This window comes from Schistocerca piceifrons, chromosome 9 (genome assembly GCF_021461385.2).
Source record: "Schistocerca piceifrons isolate TAMUIC-IGC-003096 chromosome 9, iqSchPice1.1, whole genome shotgun sequence".
Taxonomy (NCBI): Eukaryota; Metazoa; Arthropoda; class Insecta; order Orthoptera; family Acrididae; genus Schistocerca; species Schistocerca piceifrons.
Window position 1 is genome coordinate 37,425,465 of NC_060146.1, and position 7,744 is coordinate 37,433,208.

Sequence of the window (7,744 nt, forward strand, 5' to 3'; positions counted from 1 at the left end):
TCTCGTTCTTCAGTGTACTTGTTTCCTGTTTTTCTTTTCATTTATTTTTGTTTTTAACCTCATTCCCTTGGTGTACGACCCTACAGCTTGCCTTTGAACTGAACAGATTTCTGTATATTCTATAATTTCCGTATGTGTATGTCATAATTTTGTGCTCAAGCTTCATCGTTGCGGATCTTCGAACGTGTCCATCAAACTTCAGTCTTCGATTTCTAATGTCTGCTCCCAGGTTCGATGTGAGTGATGGTGGTGGTGGTGGTGGTGGTGGTGGTGGTGGTGGTGGTGCTGCTGCTGCTTAGTGGTTTAGGCACTAAATGCGGTTGTCATCAGCACCCTTGCTTGAAATAAATGCAGGCGAGAATGATGAAAATCTACTAGAGAATAACAATGAATTTTAAAACCAAGTTGTATCCTGCCAGAAGTATTTAAAATATGGGGGTTGGAACTTTAACAGTGACGATAATTTATTTACAGCTCGTACAAAATAGATACGTGTTTCAAAGTTTTACTGACCTTCAGAGTAGTCCCCAGCATTGTGTATAACTCGTTGCCAGCGGTGTGGAAGTCGTAGGACACTCTTAGCAGTGCCAGTTGTGTTTACAGTTGGAGTGGCGCGGTCTGTTGCCCGACGAATTTGTAGCAGTTCTGAAGCGAATGCAGTGAAGTGTTTCCTTCAGTTTAGAAATCGAGTTGAACTCACGAGGGGATTGCAGAAGGTGGTATAGCACTTCGCAGCCCCATCAGTCAAACAAATCAGTAACAGCTTGAGCTGTACGTGCTTAAGCATTGTCCTGCAAAATGATAGTCAGGTCCTGCAGAAAGTGTCATCACTTCTGTCTCTGTGCTGTTCATTTTTGGAACACAACCTACGACCAGCTCCCCACTCTATTTGTTTATGTGCTCCTCATTCCTCTGTTCATCTGCTCCTTCCCCCTCTGCCCATCTCCTCCTATGCCCTCGCATCTCCATCTTATCCGGTCCACTCTGTCTCCCCCTAACCTCTCTATCTCCTCCTGTCCCTTCTTTCTGTACAGCTCTCCTTCCCCTCTCTCTCTCTGTCTGTCCTTATCTTCCTCCCTCGTTCTCTCTGCACGTGTCACCCCCACCCCAATAGGAGGTTGCTAATTCTTAATGTCTTTCCGGATAGTAATTAAAATGTGTTCCAGATTTGGCTGAAATCGATCCAGGAGCTTACGAATTTTTTGTCCGCATATTCGCCCGCATATGCAAATGTCACATGTATTTCAAATACTGCACGCGTCTTTGTGCACACGTTTCACCTGTATATCTAGCAAATTTCATCCAGCAGTTTCGGTTTCACGCAGCACCATATTTATTATCTCATGTCTCCTGAACTTTGTGTCGTACAGCAGTATAATTGTGTAGGTGCATTCAGTGGTATACGTGGAAAATGTCTGAAAAATATGCCGCGAAATCAGTTAACAGTAAACAATAATACACTAAAAAAATCATGCCTGGTACGGCAGTTTTACTGCATGAACAACTAAAATGTAAAAAGAATAAACTTTTTCACTTTCGTTATTTTGTGGTGGTTGTCACTGAGAAAAAGTTTCGTTAAGAGTTGAAATTGTGTGCAAAATTTGTTGGAAGTAGCTGCATGTTCTCATTCTCAAATAATAGGTGAATAAAGTCTCGGTACACTCCTTTACCACTCCCAGTCCTTTTCCTTTGATAATGGGTGATTTATTCCAGGCAGCGCGTGATACGTGTACCATGTTTAGCTGAAATCGGTCCACAGGTTTAGGAGGAAATATGGCACATACATACATACGTACGAAGCGTAAGTTTTTGTAATACGTGTGGATATTCCGATAGTTCGCAACGGAAATTAAAGAAAGGCCTCTACATAATGCCGCTTTTTGGGGTTCCATACCTGAATAGGTAAAAACGAACCCATTATGGGATCGCATCCTTTTTCATAGCGAAAAACTCAAATCTAAATGAAAGCTATCGGAAGAAGCGAAAGCAGTTTTTGATACGCAAAGCACAATCAGTAGTTCAATCCTACCCACATAAATTCAACATTAGATTTCATTCGTGAAAATAACATTGCGGGGCTTAATTCTGTGACTGGCCTGAACGGGGGAAAATACTTCGGTCACAGATGTAAGAAAGTAATAGCGCAGTCTAGAGTTTCTTTGATGTACTAAGGCGTCAATAAGGTAAACATCCGAACTATCGAGCAGACTCCTAAATTTTCCATTTACGGATCCTTTTTTTGTCTTTTTCCCCTTTTTTGCCGAGTTTTGGTGAAATGAAGCCCGTACGTTGCACGAAGCTACGATTCAAGCTACCTGCGGAAACCTCATGAAAATTCGTGTAGTAGTTTTGGAGATTAGCAAGATCAAACAGACAAACACGATTGTTTACACTTTTATTACTAGTATAGGTATTCTGCTCTGTCGGTTCGCAGCTATTAGTAACACCTAGATGTTTAAAAGAACAGCAAGTTTTTGTACGGTAATTCCGAGCACGTAAGGCACGATGTTTGTAAGGTAGCTGTTACCGCAGTTGGTCCGAATATCGATGTAAGCATACGAGCCCCTCTAAGCGGCCAATAGCGTTGACAAGTTGCAAGAATGCCACATCTCGGGACACAACATAGAGTTGGTTTGCTCTTTGTTGGCGCCGCGGGCAGTTCTAGGCCGTAGACAGAGTCATTACCGGGCGTGCGTAGTGAATGACTGTGAAATGATTCGTCTGCGGATGATAAAAGAACTTTTGTGAAATAGACGTTGGTAGCGTGAACTGGCCTGAGATTTAATTAAATTGCTGTTCAGATAGTACAGTTGAAGGAAGGTAGTAGCATACAGTGTTTCATTAGAGAGGAGAAGGCTATGAGTAAGAATAAATTTTTTATCTTCAGTAGGAACCCTCGTGTAAGACGGTTAAATTCAATTTCCAGATGCGTGACTAGGCCCGCTTTAGGTCAAGAGAGACGGAGAACAACAGTATAACAGGGGGATGGTAATTATGCTCTTCACGACACATTATCATATAGTGTTTTCTTTGGGGCGGTGGTGGAGGGGAGGGAGGGGGGGAGGGAGAGAGAGAGAGAGAGAGAGAGAGAGAGAGAGAGAGACGTGTTCGATGTGGTGACAGACTGATCTATAACGTAGGCAGACGTGTAGGATAGCTTAGGAAGAGAAACATTTATTTGGAGTTGGCGAAACCAATGAACGATCGAATGCAATCTCCGTTATGGTGACAAGCGTCCCAGAGGCAATGGTGAATGTTCAGGGACATGACGCGAAGCTATGAACACTTGTTCCATACTCTGAGACAAATCTCTTCTACTGAATAAATGCTTACAGCTCTTGCAGTATGCATTTTAGACGTACTTGCCTCGAATGATCGTTCGCGTCACCTCCCTGAACATTCATCATTGCCCCTAGGACACCGTGAAAACTGCTATGTTGCGTAGCCCAGAGTCTAGGTTAGGTTGAAAGTTGACAGTCTGCTTGTGAGTTGGGAAAGCCAAAGAATGTGTTTACGAAGTGAAGGTTGTGATGGCCAATTAATGCATAGTGTTCACTAGGTCTATACACATTTGCTCCACACAAATCATTTTTATTGTGGGTAATTACGTTCAGAAAAGCTGTTTTACATAATAAACAAGTCTCGGAGGAGTCTTTTTGGCGTATATTGTGCACATGTATCGTACATAAATTATGAAAAATACGAGTGCAAGGTGACCCACTACGTAACTGTTCTATCAATAGGTATTTCGAAAAACTAGACGAACAAAAAAAGGCTTGATAATGTTATCCATACGCAGTTCTAGACTTAGAGTACATTACTTCCTGGTATAACGCATATTTTTGTCACTTCTATCTCCCTCCTCCCCCACCCCGTCCATCACCGTCTCTCTCGTTTTCTATGCTTTGTGTGTGTGTGTGTGTGTGTGTGTGTGTGTGTTTTGTACTGAACTTTCGGCGATTGATTGAGGGCTTCCGTGCAGACAGTGTAGACAACATGCAACAATGAATGAAAGCTCTTTTGCAACAATCAGAAAGCAATTCCTAATTCCATATTCAGATTGCCCTGGTGAAACAGTTTATTCATTACAAAAAAAAATAGTACTTTAGATTTCTTTCAACCGTCATTTGAATCGTGAAAGAACATTTCCGCCGTAAATATAAATTCGCTTAGATTAGTGTTCATTTATTATTCATTGATATCGGCTGAATGCAGCAGTCTTTCTGAAGCGGACAAGATCATTCGTCAGTGCGCTGGGAACATAAACTCTGCTCATTGTGAAATTTCCTGGCAGATTAAAACTGTGTGCCGGACCGAGACTTGAACTCGGGACCTTTGCCTTTCGCGGGCAAGTGCTCTACCAACCGAGCTCCCCAAGTACGACTGTGAGGACAGGGCGTGAGTCGTGCTTGGGTAGCTCAGTTGGTAGAGTACTTGTCCGCGAAAGGCAAAGGTACCGAGTTCGAGTCTCGGTCCGGCACACAGTTTTAATCTGCCAGGAAGTTTCATACCAGCGCACACTCCGCTGCTGAGTGGAAATCTCATGGTGCTCACCAGAATACAAGTATAGCTGGAAGTGCCTAATAGTGCCTCATTTAAATAAATTATATAGGCGGCAATAATGTCGTTTGTCATTATCAAAACCATTCTCTCTCTCTCTCTCTCTCTCTCTCTCACACACACACACACACACACACACACACACACACACACACACACACACTTTTGTACTTCTACTTTTACGATTCTTTTTTTTAATACAAAAACATTTTGCTGTTGTTCGTCATTAACCAAAGCCTGACACGTTTTTAAATCATACTCCCGTTTAAAAAAATCTTTATTATGTAACTACGTCCACAAAAATTGTGTTTACGTTCTTTGAACAGGTGTTTCGTTTTGATAACATCACGCTATGTTTCAAAACGGGGGATCAAATGTTACAGTTCAAATATACCTTTAAAAAAAAATACTCGTCGCTTGTATGTTGAAAGCAAACCACATACAAGCGACAAATATTTCTTTCTTGTTGAAGGAGAAATCAACAAATAGTAAAATTCCCATAAGCTCGAATTTCTGTATTACATGAAGGGGGAAAAAAAGGTTCAGGAGCTGCCATCGATAACCTGAGATTGCTAAAAAAAGTATGCACAAGTTGCGGTTTCAGCGTGCTTGAATATCGATGAGGCAGAAGAGTACTATTTCCACTCATTTCTCATTCACGCGGGTGTTAGTTTCTTCCAGGAAGAGTGTCCGACGGTTCTACTGTCTTACACATTAAGTAGAGACTGTAAAGAACGAGCAGGCTAGGGTACGTATAGAGGTGTACAAGCACTGATTCTCTTTTTTATTTTTTTTTTCGTTGTTTAATATGGCGACTTAATACGAAAGAAAAATTGATAGGCTAATACTATTACGATGTACCCTCCACCATGCACTTCAGATTGCGTTACTGACTATAGGTGTAGAGGTAGAGGTTTACCGTATCTAATTACTCCGATGAGTAGCTGAATGCCAGCCGTACATTGTTTTTCCTTTGCAGTTCCCAAAAACGACTTATCGGGCCTTGAGGAGACCAGTTGTCAGCGCATTCCGTTCAGGGCCACTTCTGTTGCCACTGGCGCTCGTTTTCCGTACATTTGCGCTCGTGGTCGGCAACAGATAATTCTAAAGCAGATCTGCTCCAAAAGCAGTTGTTTACTTCTGACCGACGTGATAACACATACTCACGGTTCGCGTCGCGCCTGAAATCCATCGCTTCGGCATGTCATTATCAGTTACTGGTGTTCATCATATCGTCAGTCGTGATAATTCTCAAAGACGTTATCTCGTCTATCGCCGTCTAATGATGTGTTTCCATCTGAAGTTTTCAGGTTACAGGTGTAAGGCGATATTTGCTTTATCTGATTTCATCTTTCCAGTGAAACAAGGAGCGTGCAACTAGTTTCAGTGAAACGCTCATCATAACCTATGGCCGTCTTCACCAACACCACCATCGTCATCGACATACAGCCAATTTATATTTACAGCTCTGAAACGTTTGTCCGTAATGACTCGTGCGAGAAACCATAGCCGGCCGCGGTGGTCTAGCGGTTCTAGGCTCTCAGTCCGGAACCGCGGGGCTGCTACGGTCGCAGGTTCGAATCCTGCCTCGGGCATGGATGTGTGTGATGTCCTTAGGTTAGATAGGTTTAAGTAGTTCTAAGTTCTAGGGGACTGATGACCACAGATGTTAAGTCCCATAGTGCTCATAGCCATTTGAACCTCTCTCTCTCTCTCTCTCTCTCTCTCTCTCTCTCTCTCTCTCTCTCTCTCTCTCTCTTTTTTTTTTTTTTAGCGGTTCTGTTCATAAGCAGCTGTTCCTCCCATCTGCCAAAGCATCAAGCAGGAATACGGTATCGCCACTGTTTTACCAAATACTTAATATGCAGATTCTGTAACAGGCCTCTAGAGGAACGCTATAAAGTTTCGATAACGAACCAATGTGCGGAAATGATCCGTTTGGGTTTAACATAACTTCGAAAATGGAAGTGAGCGTTGGCGTCATTGGCTGGGAGGCCCCTTACGGGACAGGTCTTCTCACATTCGACTCCACATTGAGCGACGTGCGCGCCGGATAGGCGGAGAAAATCCCCGACCCAGCCCGGAATCGAACCCGGGCCCGTACGACGGCAGTTTGTCTCGCTGACCACTCAGCTGTCGGGGCGGACATAACTTCGAAGATCGGCTAGGTCCCAAGTCTCCCGCCTCATGGAACGCACACTGAGGTGAGAATGAGCTCTGACTCTTGTGCCTTACAAGATGTCGAGATCGCGTTTGTGGAGCACCACAGTCTGGCAGTCAACCCTCCCACACTGCGCGACACAGCTAAAGAATAACCTTTTCGAAAACTCGTAATTGTCTCTCATTACGACGGATAAGTTTGAAAGTTGGCTCAGGGGTGCCTACTGTCGTTTTCGACCGCTTTATGCGTGGGAATCAATGCCCCAAGGCAAGGGCTGTTCCATTGGCGTCCTTTGACACCCCTACGGCCTTTTCGTGTCATTTCTGGGCGGTGCCGCGTGTGAAATGTTTTCCTCGGCCAACCATAAGAAATGATACGAAGATGGCATCTATTCTTTCGGACATGTCTGAAAGAACATATGCCGCCTTCATATCGTTAAGGCTAACCGGCTGATGACCTCCTTTCTGTGCGGATGCACACGAATTGCCTGAACACTTGGGGACTCGATGGATTGTCTGCCGCGAGTAAATGGGTACAATGGCAGGGACACTAAGAGTGTAGTGTGTGGACTGTAAGTTGAGAGTGTGGGACTCACGGGGAGCGTGCCGGCGATAAGTCCCTGCAGTCCTCTGTGCCCGCGGTGGCTCAGATGGGTAGAGCGTCTGCCATGTAAGCAGGAGATCCCGGGTTCGAGTCCCGATCGGGGCACACATTTTCAACTGTCCCCATTGATGTATATAAACGCCCGTCAGCAGCTCATGGTGCTGATTTCATTGTACTTTCAACCATAAGAAAATCGTGTGATGTCATCGATGCACGTCGCGGTTCTGACCACCTTCGCAGAGACATGCGAAGAAGGGGTGAAATTTGGGTGAAAGGGGCTGTGACGACATTCTTATCGCGAGGCCCGTCCATGGTGGCGGTGAGCAGAATTGTGGTGAAATGTGGTACCAGTCTGTCATTATTAACTCACCTTACAGCGCACATGAACTTCTGAACTGTGGCCTTTTTTCGCAAATGTCG

At 44.1% G+C, this 7,744-nt stretch overlaps 1 non-coding gene across 1 annotated transcript; it reads left to right on the forward strand.

Moving 5' to 3' along the window:
• Positions 1-7,354: 7,354 nt before the first annotated feature.
• Positions 7,355-7,429, forward strand: Trnat-ugu. The gene has a single exon. It is a non-coding gene; the product is annotated as a tRNA-Thr (tRNA).
• The last annotated feature ends 315 nt before the right edge of the window (positions 7,430-7,744 follow it).